General features: G+C 43.1%; 1 protein-coding gene across 6 annotated transcripts in view; it reads left to right on the plus strand.

Moving 5' to 3' along the window:
- Positions 1–19,955, plus strand: part of LDB2 (LIM domain binding 2) — a 711,173-nt gene that overhangs the window by 173,330 nt on the left and 517,888 nt on the right. The window lies entirely within an intron of this gene.

Raw genomic sequence — 19,955 nt, forward strand, 5'->3', positions numbered from 1 at the left:
AAACCGACGTGATATGTATTGACATGAATGCTGGTATTCAAAAATCATTAAAATAAAATAAAGGATTGTGGATACATGGAACAGCTGCCCAGTGGAGGTGATGGAGACAAGAAATTCTAAACTCAAGAAAGTGTTGGACAAGTGCAGAGGATCTCTCAGCAAGTGGAAGGGAGACGTTAGTGGGGATGGGTAGACTAAATAAGCCTTTGGTCTTTTTCTGCTCATATTTCTATGTTTCTATGTGCAGCAACAAAAAAGCTAGCAGTGTCACATTTTGACAATTGTATACTTTAGTGTCTTCATTGGGATCCAGTTTTTAAAATTCTTCCATATATATTTTATTACATTTAAAATGGTTGACTTAGTTTTCCTTGCTTATTAAACAAAGTTAACAGACAAATTCCACCTACAAAGTATGATCTGCATTGTGAATGACAGGATAGGATCACAAAATACAAAACAAGTCACTGGTCAGGAAGACTGTAGATCGTGATTCACCTTTAAATGATATTTTGGATCTGCCCACCCTTATTGCACATCTGTAATGAACCAAGCAACACTTGGTGGCAAGGATTATTTATGCAAAACATCTAAGAATTAAGTTAAGAAAAAAAGTACTGTGAGATAAAAGAGCAACTAGCACTCCCCACATAGCATAAATTCATAGCAAACATCGAAGACAACTGGAAAAGATTTCAGTAGAGTCACATTTTATCAGAACATTATCAGAGCTCTAGAAAAAAGTGATGAACCAAAAGATAGCATTGCTTCTCAGTGCAGCAGGTGCAGATAGATTTGATAGTTCCAATACCGAACAGCTTACAAATGAAAAACAAGAAAATGATCCTATGAATGTGCTCCAGAGATCACCCCTAGAATACGCAAAATCCTATGAAAGACACCTGTTCCATTCATGAGTAAAAGGGGGGAAAGTCAATAAAGGCATTGTGACAGCTTTCTCAGACTTGAAAGTTATGCAGTTTTGCAGGGTTAGTTAACTCTTTCATCAAGGACAAAATAGAAATCAAGGTCAGAGATAAAAAACAAAACAAAACAAGCTAGGGATTATTATAAGAAACAAAAACCACATGAAAGATGGCAAAAAATAAATTTGGCAGGCAAAGGAAATGACTCATGTACAGATTACGTCTGGACTAAGATGAAAGAACAGGATCAAGTATTTGATTATGTATGAGGTGTAAAAATCATAAACTGAGCATTGTCTAGTGTTCAGACAAGAATGTATGAAACATAGAAGTCCCAGTTATTTTGGATGGATATAGAAGTAGGAAAAGCAGGTGAGAATGTTATTTGAAGTCCATTACAATCTAAAGAACCAAGTATAATGCTGAAACATTGTTTATGTGTAAGTTGATCTGACTAAGAAATCCTCCTTCGAGGTCCAGCCCAATAGCTTAATGAAGGTGTTCTGTACTGCCACATGATGGATCATATTCAATTTCCAAACCCATTCCCTGCCCATCATGCTGTAATTGTCATCATATTACATCTAGTTTGTTTTTTTTAATTTCAATCAGATAATGATCTTGCTGAAGGCAGAGTCAAGAGACTGTGAAAAATTTCCAGAAAATAAGATGGATTCAGACCATTAAATTTTCTTGCTGATATCTTGGGCAACCCCATTAAGACATGATTTTGCATCATTATAAACATTATGATTTGTAAACTGCAGTCATATTTCCATGCATGTTAGTTTAGGATCAGGGCATTCTTTAGCTCATGATGAAATTTCTAAGTATTCAGGTCCAGTGCTAGTGGGTAGGCATACCTGGGGGGATGGGGGCAACAGAACAGATTGCAGAGTCAGCATCAGCTAGTATGGGACTTGCAGGCCATGTTCAGCACCTTCGGTTCAGCAGGTTCAATTGTAGTGGGCCAGAATGGGAAGATCAAGAGGGTGCTGGGCTGTGGCCCCTGAACATAAGAACATAAGAAAACAAGTAACCCTTCTCTACAGCAGCTTACTCCAAAGTTTTCTTAATTTCAGCACGTACATAGATCCTCAGCAAGACTAAACATGGTTCACTAACATGTCCTCTTCCATAACTTTTATAATATAACACATGCGCCCAATAAGATAAATTTTCGTTTTTCCCCCTTCTATTATGTTCCAAGTTTTTCCCCATGTACTCTGTCCCAAGTTTTATGCCCTGTTCTATGTAATTAGAATTCTCTCTTGCTTATTTTTCAGTTACAATGTAAACCGAGACGATATGCAAATTTTTACATGAATCCCTGTATATAAAAATGTTAAATAAAAAAATAAATAAGAAATAAGAAATTGCCATGCTGGGTCAGATTAAGGGTCCATCAAGCCCAGCATCCTGTTTCCAACAGAGGCCAAACCAGGCCACAAGAACCTGGCAATTACCCAAACACTAAGAAGATCCCATGCTACTGATGCAATTAATAGCAGTGGCTATTCCCTAAGTAAAATTGATTAATAGCCATTAATGGACTTCTCCTCCAAGAACTTATCCAAACCTTTTTTGAACCCAGCTACACTAACTGCACTAACCACATCCTCTGGCAACAAATTCCAGAGCTCTATTGTGCGTTGAGTGAAAAAGAATTTTCTCCGATTAGTCTTTTGAAGAGGAGCACAGAAAAATAGGCCATGCTATTAGAAGCTCTCACAAAGTTTTAAAATAAGCTTTCAAACTTTGGGATTTGGCACTGGTAAAGGCTGCTTCTGCTTTTCTCTGTGCTGCAGTGGTCTCACACACGCACTCTGCCAAAAAGAGAGGCAGTGCTCTGCTGCTGATTTCGATATTTCTCTTTACTGGGAGAGGATCAGAGTGTGAGACACTACACAGTATAGGAACTGCAGTTGCCCCAATGCTATTGATTTTTTTGTTTCTCTATCTGGACACTAGTGAGGTGAGGAGTGCACACTAAGAGACAGAAGAGAAAAATCTTTCCAGGTTGCCAGTCTTTTTTGTCTGTTACTGTTTAACAATTTTTTTTGTGTGTGGAGTTAATCAGTATTAGTGCACACAGCACAGCACACATACACAATATATGTGTGTGTCTGTGTGTGTGTGACAGAGAATTTTCCATAAAGAGAATGGTGCTATAAATGGGGGTATAGTTGCAGTATCATTTGTAATATCCAAACCTCCAGTAGGCAGTACACTTTAAAAAAAATATATCATGACAGGAGAAAGGAGAGGAGGGAATGTTGGCAGGCTGGAAATGTTGGCAAAGGCAGCAAAGGTCCTGGACCTAATTTGAAGAGGGATTTTTTTAAAGTCCAGAATGGCAAGAGAAGAAGGCAGCTCAATCTAGTAGAAATTGAAATTTGGAGAAAATGTACCACCACTGCCTGTTCTTCCTCTTGTTTTGGAGCAGAGAGAAAAGGCATAAGAGTCACCGAAGACTGGCAGAAGCAGGGTAGAAGCATGAACAGAGGCAGGGAGAGTTTAGAAGAGCTGCATGCTCTTCTACATTAGTTACTGCTTCTGATGCAATGGAAGCAATATTTTCAACAACTGACTCTGAGAAAGAATGTTGTCTGGGATTCCCCGAATCAGAACTTGAAGAGCTAGTAGGTAAAAAAATACTTGGAAGGATTAGTAAGCAGAATTTTAAGCTTCATTTCAGTGATGCAGGAGAGAGGATGCTATTGATAGTGATGAAAGCAACCCCCAGAAAGAGCAGTGCAGGTAGAGAGTTTGAGCAATGCCCCTGACTTTTATTTACCAAGGGTTCACCTTCTACTTGAACTCTGGTGCCAGCATCAGCCCTCAAGGATAAAGAGAGGATCATTTGAGAAGTCCCTGATATGGAGGCACTTTAAAGTGAGGGAAGATTGCGCTTTATTCAGTATATTCACTGCAGGAAGGATATTAGTTGAGGGAAGCAAATGGAGCATCTGTCAAGGTTGGTATGTAGCACCTCTAGCACTGGAATCTGGGGAGGATGGCAGACTTACCTTGGTGGCTCCTTCTGCCACTCCAAGTAAAAACCAGAGGAAAGGAGTTGAAAAGGGGAAGACTCTTCCCTATGCTGAATCCATGGTCTTTTCCAGCTGTCAGGTGGCAGGCCATCAGTCCCCAGCCATGCAGCCAAAGTGGCAACCCACAATAGAGGAAATGGGGTGATGTTCCTTAGCACTGTCCCGGGACAGGAGGCAGGCAGCATCTAAATAATTGCCATTGATGACCAGCCTTGCAGGTTGTGGAGAAGTGGGCTTTAAATGTCTACTGCATGTATTAGACTCCATTTAGTAGGAAGATCATCATTACCCTGTACAACCAGTGCCATAGTTGCATGCAGGGGCAGCTGGCTAAGGAAGGGGAGTAACATGTATTTTACTAGCATTATCTAGAGCAGGACGAACACTATGCACCCTTACCTTTCCCTGATAGCATACTGGTGGGACCTGGCTGAAGCAGAGGAGGGCAGCAGTTCTAGTGAGGATAGAATATCAGAGTGCAAGTAGGCATTGCTGCACACCCAGTAGATGTATAGCCCCTCATAAGAATGTAGCTCAGGAGTGGATGTTGTTTAAAAATACCATCTTGGAAGCCCAGACCAGATTTATTACACACATTATAAAAAGTGAAAGGAAGGCTAAACAACTAACGGCATGGTTGAAAGGTGAGGTGAAGGAGGCTATAATAGCTAAAAGAACATCTTTCAAAAAATGGAAAAGGGATCCAAAAGAAGAAAACCGGAAACAGAATAAGCATTGGCAAGTCAGATGCAAAGCATTGATAAGAAAGGCAAAGAGAGAATTTGAAAAGAAGCTTGCCGTGGAAGTAAAAACTTATAATAAAAATATTTTTAAGTACATTCAAGTTAAAAAGCCTGCGAGGGAGTCAGTTGGAGCATTAGATGATCAAGGGGTAAAAGGGGCACTTAGGGATGACAAAGCAATAGCAAAGAGACTGACTTAATTCTTTGCTTCAGTATTCACTGAGGAAGATGAAAGAGATATACCTATGTCAGAAATGATATCCAAAGATGATGATTCAGATGAACTGAAACAAATCTCAGTGTACCCAGAGGATGTAATGCGGAAAATTGACAAACTAAAAAGTAGCAAATCACCTGGACCAGATGGTATTGTTGTGTTTGAGGCATTGTGGACCCTTGGTTGCAATGGAGATGACTCTACCCACAGGGAAGAGCCCCGTGTGGAACCACTGCGATAGGCCGACATAGTTAGCAGACACAGAATGGATAGAGTCTTTATTGTACTGCTGTAAATAAATGGTAAAGCAGGAAGGTAAGGCACTGATCCATGAGGTGTCAATACGCTCAACAGGCTCAGAAGTATAGTCTCACCCAGATGTTCATGATAGGCAGGAGCCCGCAGTGCAGGTAACGCCGTGGCTGGTGGGTGGAGTTGGAGCACCGATTCTAGAGGTACTCACAGAGTGAAGGCGTCTTCCTGATGGTAGAATGGTGGGACTGAAGGTCCGTGGTGCAGGATATGAAGTAGTTAGGCCCTTGAGGAGTGAGTACCCAATGGTCCAATATCCTGGAATGAATAAGAGAAAAGACCCCCGAGGAGCAGTTGTCTAGGTTAGTGAGGACTCCGAAGGGAAGTTGGAAGCAAGAGACCCCCGAGGAGCGGGTGTCTAGAGCTTCTGCTGGAGTGAGGCCCTTAGCGAAAGGAGGCGACTAAGCTAGCAGCTTAGAACAGGCAGAGTGCTAACTCAAATTGGTAGTGGAAGAGGAAGCTAGTTATGCCTGGAGGTACTGACGTCATGTGGTGGGGCCGCCCCCGAGGTTCCCTCCATGACATGTATTTGAGCAGAGATGTGCGTGCTCATGCCCTAGGAGGCCCAGGAGTGAGCATGGCGGATGGGGTCACCCATGCTGGTCTGAAAACGCTGAGGCCCATGGCACTTGGCACAGGAGACAGCCATCTTGCCCAAAGAGAGGGAAAGAGGAGAAAAAGAGGTAAGGCAGAGCGGTCGCAGTCATCTGCAACCGACGGACGCAACAGTTCTTTCAGAGTGCTGAAAGAACTGAGAAATGAAATTATGGACCTGCTATTGGAAATTTGTAAACAATCAGTAACATCATCTGTGACACCTGAAGACTGGAGGTTGCCAATGCAACACCAATTTTCAAAAAGGGATCAAGGGAAACTAAAGACCTATGAGTCTGACATCTGTGCCACATAAAATGATAGAAACTATCATAAAGAACAAAATTGCTGAACTTATAGATAGGCATAATTTAATGGGACAAAGCCAGCATGGATTTAGCCAAGAGAAGTGTTGCCTCACAAATTTCATTTTTTTGAGGGCATAAATAATAGGGATGTGAATCGTGCTTCTGACGATTGAAAATATCGTATGATATTTTCAAAGTCGGCAGAAATTGGGGGCTCCCCAAAACCGATAGGAAAACCCCACAAAATTGTTCGTGGGGTTCTCTTATCTTTTTGGGGGAGGGCGGGAAAAACGGCAAACAAAAACAACCCCTAAACCCATCCCGACCCTTTAAAATGGATCCCTTAGCTTCCCCCACCCTCCTGACCCCCCCAAAAAACTTTTTACAAGTACCTGGTGGTCCAGTGGGAGCCCCGGGAACGATCTCCCGCTCTCGGGCCATCAGCTGCCACTAATAAAAATGGCACTGTTGGCCCTTTGCCCTTACCATGTGACAGGGTATCCGTGCCATTGGCCAGCCCCTGTCACATGGTAGGAGCACTGGATGGCCCGTGCCATTTTTAAAGATGGTGCCAGCTGTTCATTACTCCTACCATGTGACAGGGGCTGGCCAATGGCACGGATACCCTGTCACATGGTAAGGGCCATCAGCGCCATTTTTATTAGTGGCAGCCGAAGGCCTGAGAGCGGGAGATCGCTCCCGGGACTCCCACTGGACCACCAGGTACTTGTAAAAAGTTTTGGGTGGGTCAGGAGGGTGGGGGAAGCTAAGGGATCAATTTTAAAGGGTCGGGATGGGTTTTTTGTTTATCGACTCGGGTGCAGCCGATAAAATATAATCCGATCGGGCTGCACGAAAAAAAAAATCACGATGTGAATCGGAACCGGAATCGGAACCGATTCCGGTTCCGATTCATATCTCTAATAATTAAACATGTGGATAAAGTTGAGTCAGTTGATATAGTGCATCTGGATTTCCAGAAAGCATTTGAAGAAGTCCCTTATGAGTGAATTTTTAGAAAGTTAAAAAATCAAGGGATAATGGTCAGTATCCTATTGTGGTTTGCCAAATGGTTAAAAGATAGAAAACAGGGAGAAGGACTAAATGGTAAATTTTCCCAGTGGAGAAAGGTGAATAGTGGAGTGCCACAGGGATCTGTTCTGGGACCACTGCCTTTTAATATTTATTTATTTATTTAAGAGTTTTTATATACCTTCATTAAGTTATTCACCATCATAATGGTTTACAATAGGACACCAATATAAAAATATGGGTCGTACATTACATAGGTGGTGCCATTAGTATTCGGTAACAATAAGGTGTTTATTTGGGGATTGAGTGTTGCATAGCAATGGGTCCTGAAGGTTGCCTACAGTTAAAAAGGTTGAAATAATTCAGTAAGGATTGTTAAATTAAGTATTCGGTGCTTTATGCCACATATCTTTGCTTGGTTTCCTGCATCATTTTTCTTTCTTGAAGGCTTGTATGTAAAGCCAGATTTTGAGCTGTGTTTTGAAAAGTTTATGATTGCTCTGGAGTCTAAGGTTAAGGGGCATGGAGTTCCATAATATGGGACCGGCTAGAGACAGAGCTCGTTCCCTGACTTGGGTCTATAAATGACCTGGAAATGTAAATAACTTGTAAAATGTAAAATGTAAAATGTAAAATGTAAATAACTTGTAAAATGTAAATAACCGCTATCTGTTGAGCAGTTCTTCGTTTTATGTAAACCGGAGTGATTTGTAGTCTCTACTAGAACTTCGGTATATAAAAATTAAAAATAAATAAATAAATAACTTGGGTCTATAAATGACCTGGAAATGTAAACAACAAGTGAAGTGATCAAATTTGACGATGACAAAAAGTTATTCAGAGCTGTTGAATCACATGAGGATTGTGAGAAGTTGCATGAGGACATTGCGGGACTGGGAGACTGGGCATGCAAATGGAAAATGAAATTTAATGTGGACAAGTGCAAGATGCCTGGTCCCAAACAGCAGCAGCAGCCCTCTAGTTTTTCAGATGTTCACCTGCAGACATTCTTGACAAAACACTACTCCTTCACTCCTCTTCCCTAGTTGTCACACAACAGATGACACTCTATTCCAACAGTCACCAAGTACACTGCGGTGTCAAAGGGAAGTGCCGAAAGTGCAAAACAAAACTTGTCTATTAGATTCTTCAGCAGATATGGCTGCATCACCTCTATGTATGTACAGGGAACCTATTGACTTACATTTGACAGAAAGAAGATAGCTCTACCCTGCCAGCGTATAGAGAGGACAGAGTGAGTGTGAAAAGATGTGGCCTGGGGTGGCAGCCTCAATGTCAACTGTGCATGATATGAGCAATAGAGAGGAGGCTAAGGAGACCAGTGACTGGAAAAAGGGAATGTCAAATAGGATTGGCACCAGGCCTCAAGCACCTGCCAAGCAAACCAACCCCCCACACACAAACATACCTCTGCACCGGCTATCTCGTTACATTCTGCCACTAAACCGTCATCCAGACCATTAATTGGAATCAAGCCAACATCTATGCCATTTGAGGGTCCATGACAGTCAATGTTCCTGCCATCCCAGCAGCTCCAGGTTCAGTGGAGAGCTTCTTAACACCCACTTCTTCTCTCCATAAAGTGGCAGACTCAATGACAACTTAAGCTCTGGGTAGCCTGCACACCCCCAAATAACTGGACTATTAGGCCCACTCCAAGTACTAGGTGGAAAATGGCGAGGGTTGCACAGTATGCATTACAAGCAAATGTCAACTAATACACACACTTGTAAGACAGCATAAATGATGAGGCACACTGTCATGTTTCACACCTCTGCCCCTCTCTCTATACTAGGTATAAACAGAGGGGCGGATTTTAAGAGCCCTGCTTGCGTAAATCCGCCCAAAACCGGGCGGATTTACGCGAGCAGGGCCCTGCGCGCCGGGAAGCCTATTTTACATAGGCCTCCCGGCGCGCGCAGAGCCCCGGACTCGCGTAAGTCCCGGGGTTCTCGGAGGGGGCGTGTCGGGGGCGGGCCCGGTCGTCGCGGCGTTTCGGGGGCGTGTCGGCAGCGTTTTGGGGGCGGGTACGGGGCATGGCCGCGCCCTCCGTACCCGCCCCCAGGTCACGGCCCGGCGCGCAGGAGGCCCGCTGGCGCGCGGGGATTTACGCCTCCCTCCGGGAGGCGTAAATCCTCCGACAAAGGTAAGGGGGGGGGTTTAGACAGGGCCGGGCGGGTGGGTTAGGTAGGGGAAGGGAGGGGAAGGTGAGGGGAGGGCAAAGGAAAGTTCCCTCCGAGGCCGCTCCGATTTCGGAGCGGCCTTGGAGGGAACGGGGTAGGCTGCGCGGCTTGGCGCGCGCCGGCTATACAAAATTCATAGCCTTGCGCGCGCCGATCCAGGATTTTAGTGGATACGCGCGGCTCCGCGCGTATCTACTAAAATCCAGCGTACTTTTGTTTGCGCCTGGAGCGCAAACAAAAGTAGGCTATTCGCGCGCCTTTGAAAATCCGCCCCAGAGAGCAGACTAGGGGAAAGTTTTGAGTACAAGCCCTGAGGTCATGCATACTAAAGCCCATACAGTCGCAAAGGTGCCCCTTCTCAAGAGCGCAAGCACTCGATCAACCAATAAAATTAGCCACAAATTTTAAACATGATCATAATACTAAAAACATACAATTATTACAATTTTAAAAAAATCGGATAATTAACATCTCGTATACAACTTTTTTCTACTCTCCCAAATCCCAAAAATTTGTTTGCAAACTCATGATACTGCAAATAACACCTGAACATTAAAACTAAAAAGGATTTCACACAATCACCATCTCCAACCTGCAAATTATTTCTGATTTCCTGTTACCCTGGGATTGTTGTGGAGTAGTGGAAGTGGATTGCACTAACTTTCTCCTCTCTTTCTTATATACAGACACACACACAAGCTCCTTCACACATACATTCCCCGTCAGACAAACCCACAGGCATCTCCACCTCTTCTTTGGTTGGGATCCACCTGCAGCCCATTCTCTCTGTCTCTCTCTCTCTCTCTCTCACACACACACACACACACACAACACACACTCATTACAAGCAGCCTCCCATTCAGTCACACATACATGCAGACCCTGAAGTCTGGGTCCATAGGTCGTTCCTCCTCCGCTGCAGTTGCTGTCAGCCTGTTCTTTCTGTGTGGAGTAGCAGACGTTCTGCAGCTCCTCTTCCTGTCCTGGCCCCGAGCTAATTCAGCATTCCCTGTATTCTTTTCTCGCGAGAATACAGAAAGTTATAGCACCGCCAGTATTGAATACCACGGGGCCAGCACCGGAGGAAGAGCAGCTTCTCCCTGCTCCCAATGCCACCCCACCAGCTGTGCCGCTCTGTGCAATAGGACGGTTCCACACTCTGCCCTGATAACACATGAGGCACAGCGTAGAGGACAGCAGCTCTTCCTGATTCTACACAAGTCGTGACAGGCATGTGGATCAGCAATGGCCTGCAACCAGAAAGCTGTGGAAAAGTGTGGAGTGCCATTACCAATGGAAGTATCTGCAAGCAGTTTGGCGCTGGAGTGTTCAGTCTATGTGCTTTAAGGGTGTTTAAAGATTACACCTGGACTGTAAGAGATACTAACTATTGCTCAAAGCAAAATACTCTGCATATTTTCTGGGTACATACATACATACATACAGCTGCACCACATAACTATCAGTGAGTCAGAACGGTCAATGGCCTTGCAGCACCCTGACATCTCAATATCTCTGAAAGGCTAGCTGTGATGCCTGAGTTGAAGGCAAGAGGTTCAAACACACCTAACCATTGCCTTCTATGACATCACCTTTGATCAGGAGAGATTTGTGTGCTCTTACAATAAGGTGATGGTGACATCTTGGAGATCATTGGAAAATACAAGTGAAGGCAGGACACTATTGGATTCCCAGTTCTGCCTTCAGAGAGCTAGACATGCATCCTGGTGTAGGCTCGCCGAGAAGCTAATCGAACCTACAATACATCAAAATGGCCAAGGTCCTCACCTTCTGCAAATTATCATTGACTAATTGCATAGGCAAGTGTAGTACAGTGCATGTGTGTTGGGGTGCATGCAACCACTAAGATATATACTAGTTTGGAAGGACCTGTGCACATTGTGGGAATGGCACCAGGTAGCACAGGCGCTTTACTCAAGGCTGTGCTACTAGAGCACTCTGATGTCAGCAATAGGGTTGCCAGCTTCCTCCAATTTTCAGGAGAGGTTAATCCTGTCCTGGTTTGGAACACATTACATGCAGGGATTTCATCTTATTTGCCTATAGCTTTTCCGATCAAAACCAAGACTATCAATTCCTGCATGCATGTAAGACTAGGACTGGATTTACATATCCAGGAAATCAGGATGTAGTTGTAAAAGCTATTCAGCAGTGGCTCGGAAACTGGTGACGCAGTGGTGTCACTTGTGTGTTGCCATGCCCATGTGAGAGTAAGCCAACCCAGTACAGGTGTATAACTTCACATGCACACGTTTTTCAGCTACCGAATGAGGCAGTAAAATGGGAAATCTGTCATTGAAACCTTTAACTGTCAAGCTGTACCTTAAGGCTGTGCCTTTATGCATCAGAGAATTTGACATTTAATGCATTTTTTGAGCTGTAGCTCTCCATATGCCTCGAGCAGATGGGGTGCCATCACACTTGTGCCATTATCTCATCCACATGTTAGTGCTAGGATAAGGACCAGTGGGCAGGGCCGGCAAGCCACACAGCACTAACTAAGCCTCAAAATCTCATGCCACACATGCCTTTTTTACTGTCCCGATCAGGTAGAACAGATAATGGCACCCACATGTATGTAATTTTATGTTTACTTTCACCTCTTGTGAAATTGAAAGTAGGCACACATGTTTTCTGTTACACAGAGACTTACTCAGAGAAGCAGTGAGAGAAAGACAGCTGATAGCGAGGAGAGCAGCATCTAACAGTCTTCCTGGAAGGGGACGTGGTAGGTGAGGGTTGTCAGGAAAAGTAGCATTACATAGAAAGAAAAACATAGAAATGACGGCAGAAGAAGACCAACAGGCCCATCCATGCTGACTGTGTTGCATTAAACCATGTCTTTCTATCTGCTCTGTGATTTTGATCTTTAGAATAGTTTCCACTATTTTTCCCGGCACTGAAGTCATAGTAACCCCTTTGTCAGTGCAGACACAGTGAATATGGCAAGCCACCAACATGCACAGGACACTGTTTCTGGTTGCGGTATGTAAGGCTCAAGACAAACTGTGGCACACAATTGGCATGATACGTCAGTAACCAGCCACACGTGATCATGCACCCACATCAGTGCTGACACTTCAAGCTTGGCATTAACCAGTGAGACTGAAATAGCTCTGAATGAGAGGATAGGATTGGAACCATGTTGAAAATGAACACCGTGAAAGTATGTAATGGCTGCTCAAGCCCCAAGCTTGTTGTGGTACATCTCCTCTCTCTCATGGAGGACAAGGGCCACGTGAGTGCAGCCTATTGCTCCCAGAACACGGGGAAAGTTTGCGAAGGCATAAAAGCTTAAGTCCATCAAGCCCTGCCTGTCGAGAGGAAATGCTATGTAGTGATTAATGCAGTCAGAGACTGCTTCAGTCAGCATAAAAACATGGTTTGCGACATTCATAAGAAATTGCCATGCTGGGTCAGACCAAGGGTCCATCAAGCCCAGCATCCTGTTTCCAACAGAGGCCAAACCAGGCCACAAGAACCTGGCAATTACCCAAACACCTAGAAGATCCCATGCTACTGATGCACTGATGCAATTAATAGCAGTGGCTATTCCCTAAGTAAACTTGATTAATAGCAGTTAATGGACTTCTCTTCCAAGAACTTATCCAAACCTTTTTTGAACCCAGCTACACTAACTGCACTAACCACATCCTCTGGCAACAAATTCCAGAGCTCTATTGTGCGTTGAGTGAAAAAGAATTTTCTCCGATTAGTCTTAAATGTGCTACTTGCTAACTTCATGGAATGCCCCCTAGTCCTTCTATTATTCGAAAGTGTAAATAACCGAGTCACATCTACTCGTTCAAGACCTCTCATGATCTTAAAGACCTCTATGATATCCCCCCTCAGCCGTCTCTTCTCCAAGCTGAAAAGCCCTAACCTCTTCAGGCTTTCCTCATAGGGGAGCTGTTCCATCCCCTTTTTCATTTTGGTTGCCCTTCTCTGTACCTTCTCCATTGCAACTATATCTTTTTTGAGATACGGCGACCAGAATTGTACACAGTATTCAAGGTGTGGTCTCACCATGGAGCGATATAGAGGCATTATGACATTTTCCGTTTTATTAACCATTCCCTTCCTAATAATTCCTAACATTTTATTTGCTTTTTTGACTGCTGCAGCACACTGAGCCGACGATTTCAATGTACTATCTACTATGAAGCCTAGATCTCTTTCTTGGGTGGTAGCTCCTAATATGGAACCTAACCGTGTAACTACAGCAAGGGTTATTTTTCCCTATATGCAACACCTTGCACTTGTCCACATTAAATTTCATCTGCCATTTGGATGCCCAATCTTCCAGTCTTGCAAGGTCCTCCTGTAATGTATCACAGTCTGCTTGTGATTTAACTACTCTGAATAATTTTGTATCATCCGCAAATTTGATAACGTCACCCCCTACTATCCCTACTATTGTTTGGAAGGAGCCTCTTGCCATGAAATGCAGGGTGGCCAACAGTTTGGTGAGGCCGGGCACAGCATGGCACCTTTCTGTGACGGAATCCAGATTCCCTCGGATTTCTTCTTATAATTCCAGAATAGCCCTAGAGCTGAGGCAATACCTGCTAACCACATAGTCCTCTGGCATGCCCTGCAAGAATGTTCGTGGAGGAAATAAATGCTCTCTGTATCTTCTGCGCCATGGCTACCTTCGTGCCAGGCGCTGGGCTGGGCCCTCACTCTGCGGGGCCCTTGGCTCTGGCTGCGGTGCAGGGACTTCCCTAGGATGGCTTGGAACTAGCCTTGGTGGTTCTTGAGCTTGTTGTTGTTCCAATTGTTGTCTGTGGTAAGCCTGCCGTCGCATCCAGTATGCCACAATCATTACATTTGTCACAAACATTATGGCTTTATTTATTTATTTATTTATTTATTTATTTAGGGCTCTTATATACCGATATTCTTGTAACAAGTTACAAATCACTTCGGTTTACATTATAACAAAAACCTGTGCAAAAGAATGCATTACATTAAAACAAGGATGAGTAAACTTTGGTCAGTAACATGGTTTAACATGTGGGTTTAACATGGGGATAACTGGAAGAGATCGTCTGCAAAAAGAACAGAAAGCTAGAGATGTTGTTCTAGTGACGAGCAGCATAACTGACTCTAAGGTATAAAAAGACTATACTGTTCGTCTGAGCAAGAGAAGGCTTGGGTGAACAGCCAGGTTTTGAGTCTTTTTTAAATGTAATCGTGCATCTTTCGAGCCGGAGATCTGGTGGGAGAGAGTTCCATTGTGTTGGGCCAGATGTGGAAAGCGCTCTCTTTCTTACTGATGTTTTGATGAGGGGGGCATGGAGTGTGTCTCTATACGCTGATCTTACCGGTGGCCAAAGTGGGATCTTGAGTTCCAATGGTGTGATGTTGTGAATGGCTTTGTGAATGATCGTTAGAGTTTTGTATAAAATTCTGAATTTGATTGGGAGCCAGTGTAGATTCCGCAGGATGCGAGTAATATGGTCTCTTCTGTTGGTCTTAGTCAGAATTCTTGCCGTTGCGTTCTGCAGCATCTGTAAAGGTTTGATGGTGTTGGTAGGGAGGCCGAGGAGGAGTGAATTGCAGTAAAAAAGCTTTAGGAAGCTAGACCAGGTAAGAACAGGTGTTTTTATTGGCCAGGAAGGCCTGGTAGGTGTGTTCCATTTAATTGAACTTTTTATTGCGTGCAATCATCGCTGTGATATTACCGCGGTCCACGATATCGCCAGCAATACTTTTTTCACCCTACCGCAAAAAAAAAAAAAAGAGTAGTTATTTCCCGCATTAGATCCCACGATAGTGTGCGATACTGTATCGCATGTTACATCAGCAGACCCTCATTTCCATTAACCCCGTCCAAACTCCTCCCACTCGACTACTAATTTTGAATTTGTATACACAATTTGTGCTGCGGTATTTATCATGCACGATAAGGCCCTAACTCGCACAATAAGGCCCTAATGTGATTTCATGAATGACCCTGTAAGTTTGTTGGATATTTTAGATAACTGTGATATATCAGAGGAAAATGTTCTAGTGTTTATACGAAAGGCAATTTGCATAATAAAAAAGTGTATATAAATACAATGAATATCTGGTGATTCTCCTACCTTGGAAATGTGGCGTAACCGTATGCACAGTCTACTACTTATAAAAAGATTAACTGTGCTTAAAAGTACTATAAAAAATGTAAAAAGTTTCTAAATATTTGGGATCCATATCTAAAATCGATTTCTACTAGAATCCGCAGTATGATTGCAAATGCATTTTGTATATAAAGATCATCTGGAGGGGTTAGGGTGGGAAGAAAAAAAGGGGGGATAAAGGGGGGAAAATAAAGGCTTATGTTCTTTTTGAAGAAGATCCATAATATTTGTTAGATATTTAGCTTTGTATTATATTAATAATATTTATAATTGAAGAGTTGTATTTGTTAACTTTCTAAAGCCTTTTGCTCAATAAAGAGAATTTTCCTAAAGGTATACTAGGCATTGGTATTAGTAAATTCAAAAATATATAATGTCCATGTTTGATTTTTCTCATTGCAGAATGTTACTCTAAAACTGTTTTGCTGATTATGGATGTTTGCACTTGCATATGACTTTAACCTTTTTATGCACAGCTTGTAATGCAGTCCTAGTTCTTGCAATAATAAAAGCAGTGCTATTATTTCAGTGTGTTTGTTCGTTCACAGTTCCCCTCAGAAGTCTATTCACAGAGGGGGAATCCCTCACTACACAGGCCATACCCCTGGGTGGGGCTACAGATGATTTGTATTTCTTGATTTTATTGCTTGATGTTTTATGAGGAATGGTTATGTTTCTGTTTTTTCATTGTTGCATCGCATACAGAGTCCGGCTTTTGATTTCCAGTTCAGTTTTTGTCTGTATGTTTCTTTTTTTATATTTTATGGTCTCTTTATTCTGTATTGTGTGAGAATTTGTTCACTGCAAATGTGACGAACGTGAGGTATTCTGCTAGTGTGTAGTTTATGTGTAGGGATCTATATAGTAGTTTGGCTTGTTCGGTTTTCTTTATAGGAGATGTACTGGTATTTAAGGGACTGGTGTAATATTTGCATTATTGCCTTTTCATAGGCAATACTGTTGAGTACTAGCAATTAGGACTGTTTTGGTATGGGAGCTTTACTATATTGTAGTTGTAATTTAATGGCTTTCTGATGGCCAAGCCCAAGCCCAACACTCAATATAATAGCTCTAATACCATATGGGTTCCAAGTATCTCTTTTGCAGGATTTTCTGGTTGGCACCACAGCAGTGTTTGTAAATGTAATTACATGCTGTAAGTGATATTTTTAACTCAGAAGATGGTACCTTGAATGTTCTTTTTCATGAAAAATCTGTTATAAATGCATAATGTCAAAGTTTGCGTGTGTGGAAAGGGCCAGGTTATGTGGAGGAGGAGATGTGTGTGCAAGGCTGTAAGATTTGCCTAGGACACCTAATACCCTTCCACCGACCATGGTTCCATGAGGGGTGATATTTATTTTTATTTATTTAAAAATTTTATATACCATCGTTCCAAATCAAGATCACAATGGTGAGGCAGGAAAAAGCTGATTTCACCCTCTTATACCTTTGGAATATGAACCTCTGAGTCACAAGGGCTTTTCTGCTCTTCTGTATCTATGGGAGAAAAAAGCTTAGGGGCGGATTTTCAGAGCCCTGCTCGCCTAAATCCGCCCAAATCCGGGCGGATTTAGGCGAGCAGGGCCCTGCGCGCCGGGAAGCCTATTTTACATAGGCCTACCGCGCAGAGCCCTGGGACTCGCGTAAGTCCCGGGGTTTTCGGAGGGGGCGTGTCGGGGGGCGGGCCCGAACCGCGCGGCGTTTTCGGGGTGTGTCGGCAGCGTTTTGGGGGTGGGTATGGGGGCGTGGCTACGGCCGGGGGCGGTCCGGGGGCGTGGCCGCGCCCTCCGTACCCGCCCCAGGTCGCGGCCCGGCGCGCAAGAGGCCCGCTGGCGCGCGGGGATTTACGTCTCCCTCCGGGAGGCGTAAATCCCCCAACAAAGGTAAGGGGGGGGTTTAGACAGGGCCGGGCGGGTGGGTTAGGTAGAGGAAGGGAGGGGAAGGTGAGGGGAGGGCGTTAGAGGATTCCCTCCGAGGCCGCTCCGATTTCGGAGCGGCCTCGGAGGGAATGGGGGTAGGCTGCGTGGCTCGGCGCGCGCCAGCTATACAAAATCGATAGCCTTGCGCGCGCCGATCCAGGTTTTTAGCAGATACGCGCGGCTCCGTGCGTATCTACTAAAATCCAGCGTACTTTTGTTTGCGCCTGGAGCGCCAACAAAAGTAGGCCTATTCGCGGAGTATGAAAATCTACCCCTTAGTGAATCAGATCTAAAGAAATACGAAAAAACTTTAATATATGGAATATATATATATATATATGCATGTGTGTATATATATATATATATATATATATATATATACAGGCATATTTACATTTGTTGCTAAACATTTGGTGCGCCTACATAACTTAGCACATTGGAAAATATTGGGATGCACATATTACTTGCAAAAGAAGGGCCAGATTAAAGTTTTGGGCAAAAGTGGAGGAAAAAAAGCTACAAAAACTTGTACGTCAGTTTGGTTGCATAATTTATAAATGCTTTACAGCATCTTTTATCTGGAATGGTTGGGACCAAGGCCATTCCTATTAATGGGAGTTCCCCTCCCCCCACACAGACCCACCTGTATTAAATTTGGTGCTTAACTGTCTTTGGCCCCTTTTTCTGTTCTGTTCGTTACTGCTACAATTGCTGGAAATAGGAGAGGAGCAATGTTGCTGATCTGCAGGGGTTGAGGTTAAGATCTGGGTTATGACATCCATATGGCAGCAAATTCCAGATAAAAGTTTTTCAAGATAATGGAACTATGACTAAGAACCGCAATATTTTCCAGATATTTGGAGTTCTCAGGTAATAAATCTTAAAATGTTCTCTCCTTTAGTTCCTATTTTCCCCCATTTAATTATCTGCAATTTCTAGAAGAGGAAAGTTCCATACAAATTTTGCTCAAGAAAAAGTTTATATAAGAGCATAAGATTTGCCATACTAGGTCAGACCAAAGGTCCATCAAGCCCATTATCCAACAGTGGCCAAGCCAGGTCTCAAGTACCTGGCAGGATCCCAGGGGATAGAAGATTCCAATCTGCTTATCCCAGGCATAAGCAATGGATTTCTGCAACTCTACCTTAATAATGGACTTTTCCTCCAGGGAAAGTTTGCCCAAATCTTAACTATAATAGTTTCAGGTAAAGGTCTCACAATGCTTTCTTCTTTCACTGTTTTTCCTATGACTGCTTATTTTCCTTCCTGAAGTTACGTTAAATTAAATCATTAACCTAAAGATGCACAATTTCACAATTATGCAAACAGGTTCATTGCAATTTTTTTCCCTACTTTTGGTTCTTAAATGTTTTTTTCTCTACAGAAGTGCAAAGTAATAATATTTAAATCCCTTTAGATAAAAATAAAAGGAGTATTATGCTAAATGCTAGTAGTGTCCTTCTACCATTCAGAAATGTCAAACCAAGCTTAAAGAAGGCCAGAATTGAATTTTAACAAAGTCAGCATTGGACTTTTAATATGTGAAAAGCTGTTAATAAAGTAGTCTATGACTTTCCTACACAACATTGCACATAAAATAAAGGGATCCAGTTAACAAACTAACCATGCTATGCTGTGTACAGTGAAGGTTTTAAAGGAGCTTCCAGAACTCTACAAGTAAGTAAAAGGTGCCAACTTTTAACTAAAAGATAAGAACATAAGAAGTTGCCATACTGGGTCAGACCAAGGGTCCACAGTGGCCAATCCAGGTTACAAGTACCTGGCAAGTACCCAAATATTAAGTAGATCCCATGCTACTAATGCCAGTAATAGCAGTGGCTATTTCCTAAGTCAACTTGATTAATAACAATTAATGGACTTCTCTTCCAGGAACTTAAACCTAGTAACACTAACTGCCTTAACCATTCTCTGGCAACAAATTCAAGAGCTTAATTGTGCGTTGAGTGAAAAAGAACAGATCAAGATAATTGATCTGTTCATAATATGTAACACCCCCTGAGACCAGTCCTCAGATCTGATGGACAGACTAAATTCATGTGCATGAGGGTTGAGAAATGTGGTGAATTGGCCCCTCAGTGGAATTGGTGATTACTGACCACAAATTGCAGCAAACTCACTATCTTAGAATTCCAGTTGATTGTTTTTTTTTTTTTATTGATGTGGATAATTGTATAATCATACAATATGGGGTAGATTTTTAAAGAGAACGCACAATTTAATAAATGTGCAAGCTGGCATGTGCATGTTATAAAATCCTGGTCGGCGCACGCAAGGCGAGGTATAATTTAGCGAATTCTTATGACGCCGCATCGTCAGGCTTCCTCAATTCTCTCCCAGTCCGCTCCAATTAAGGAGCGGACTGGGAGGGAAGGGGAAGGGAGGTTAGGGTAGGGGGTAGGGAACCCTATGCTACCCACACCCTATTCCTATCCTAGCCTCCCCCCCCCCCCCCCTCCAATTTCTTAACTTACTTTTTG

This window comes from Rhinatrema bivittatum, chromosome 1 (assembly GCF_901001135.1).
Source record: "Rhinatrema bivittatum chromosome 1, aRhiBiv1.1, whole genome shotgun sequence".
Taxonomy (NCBI): Eukaryota; Metazoa; Chordata; class Amphibia; order Gymnophiona; family Rhinatrematidae; genus Rhinatrema; species Rhinatrema bivittatum.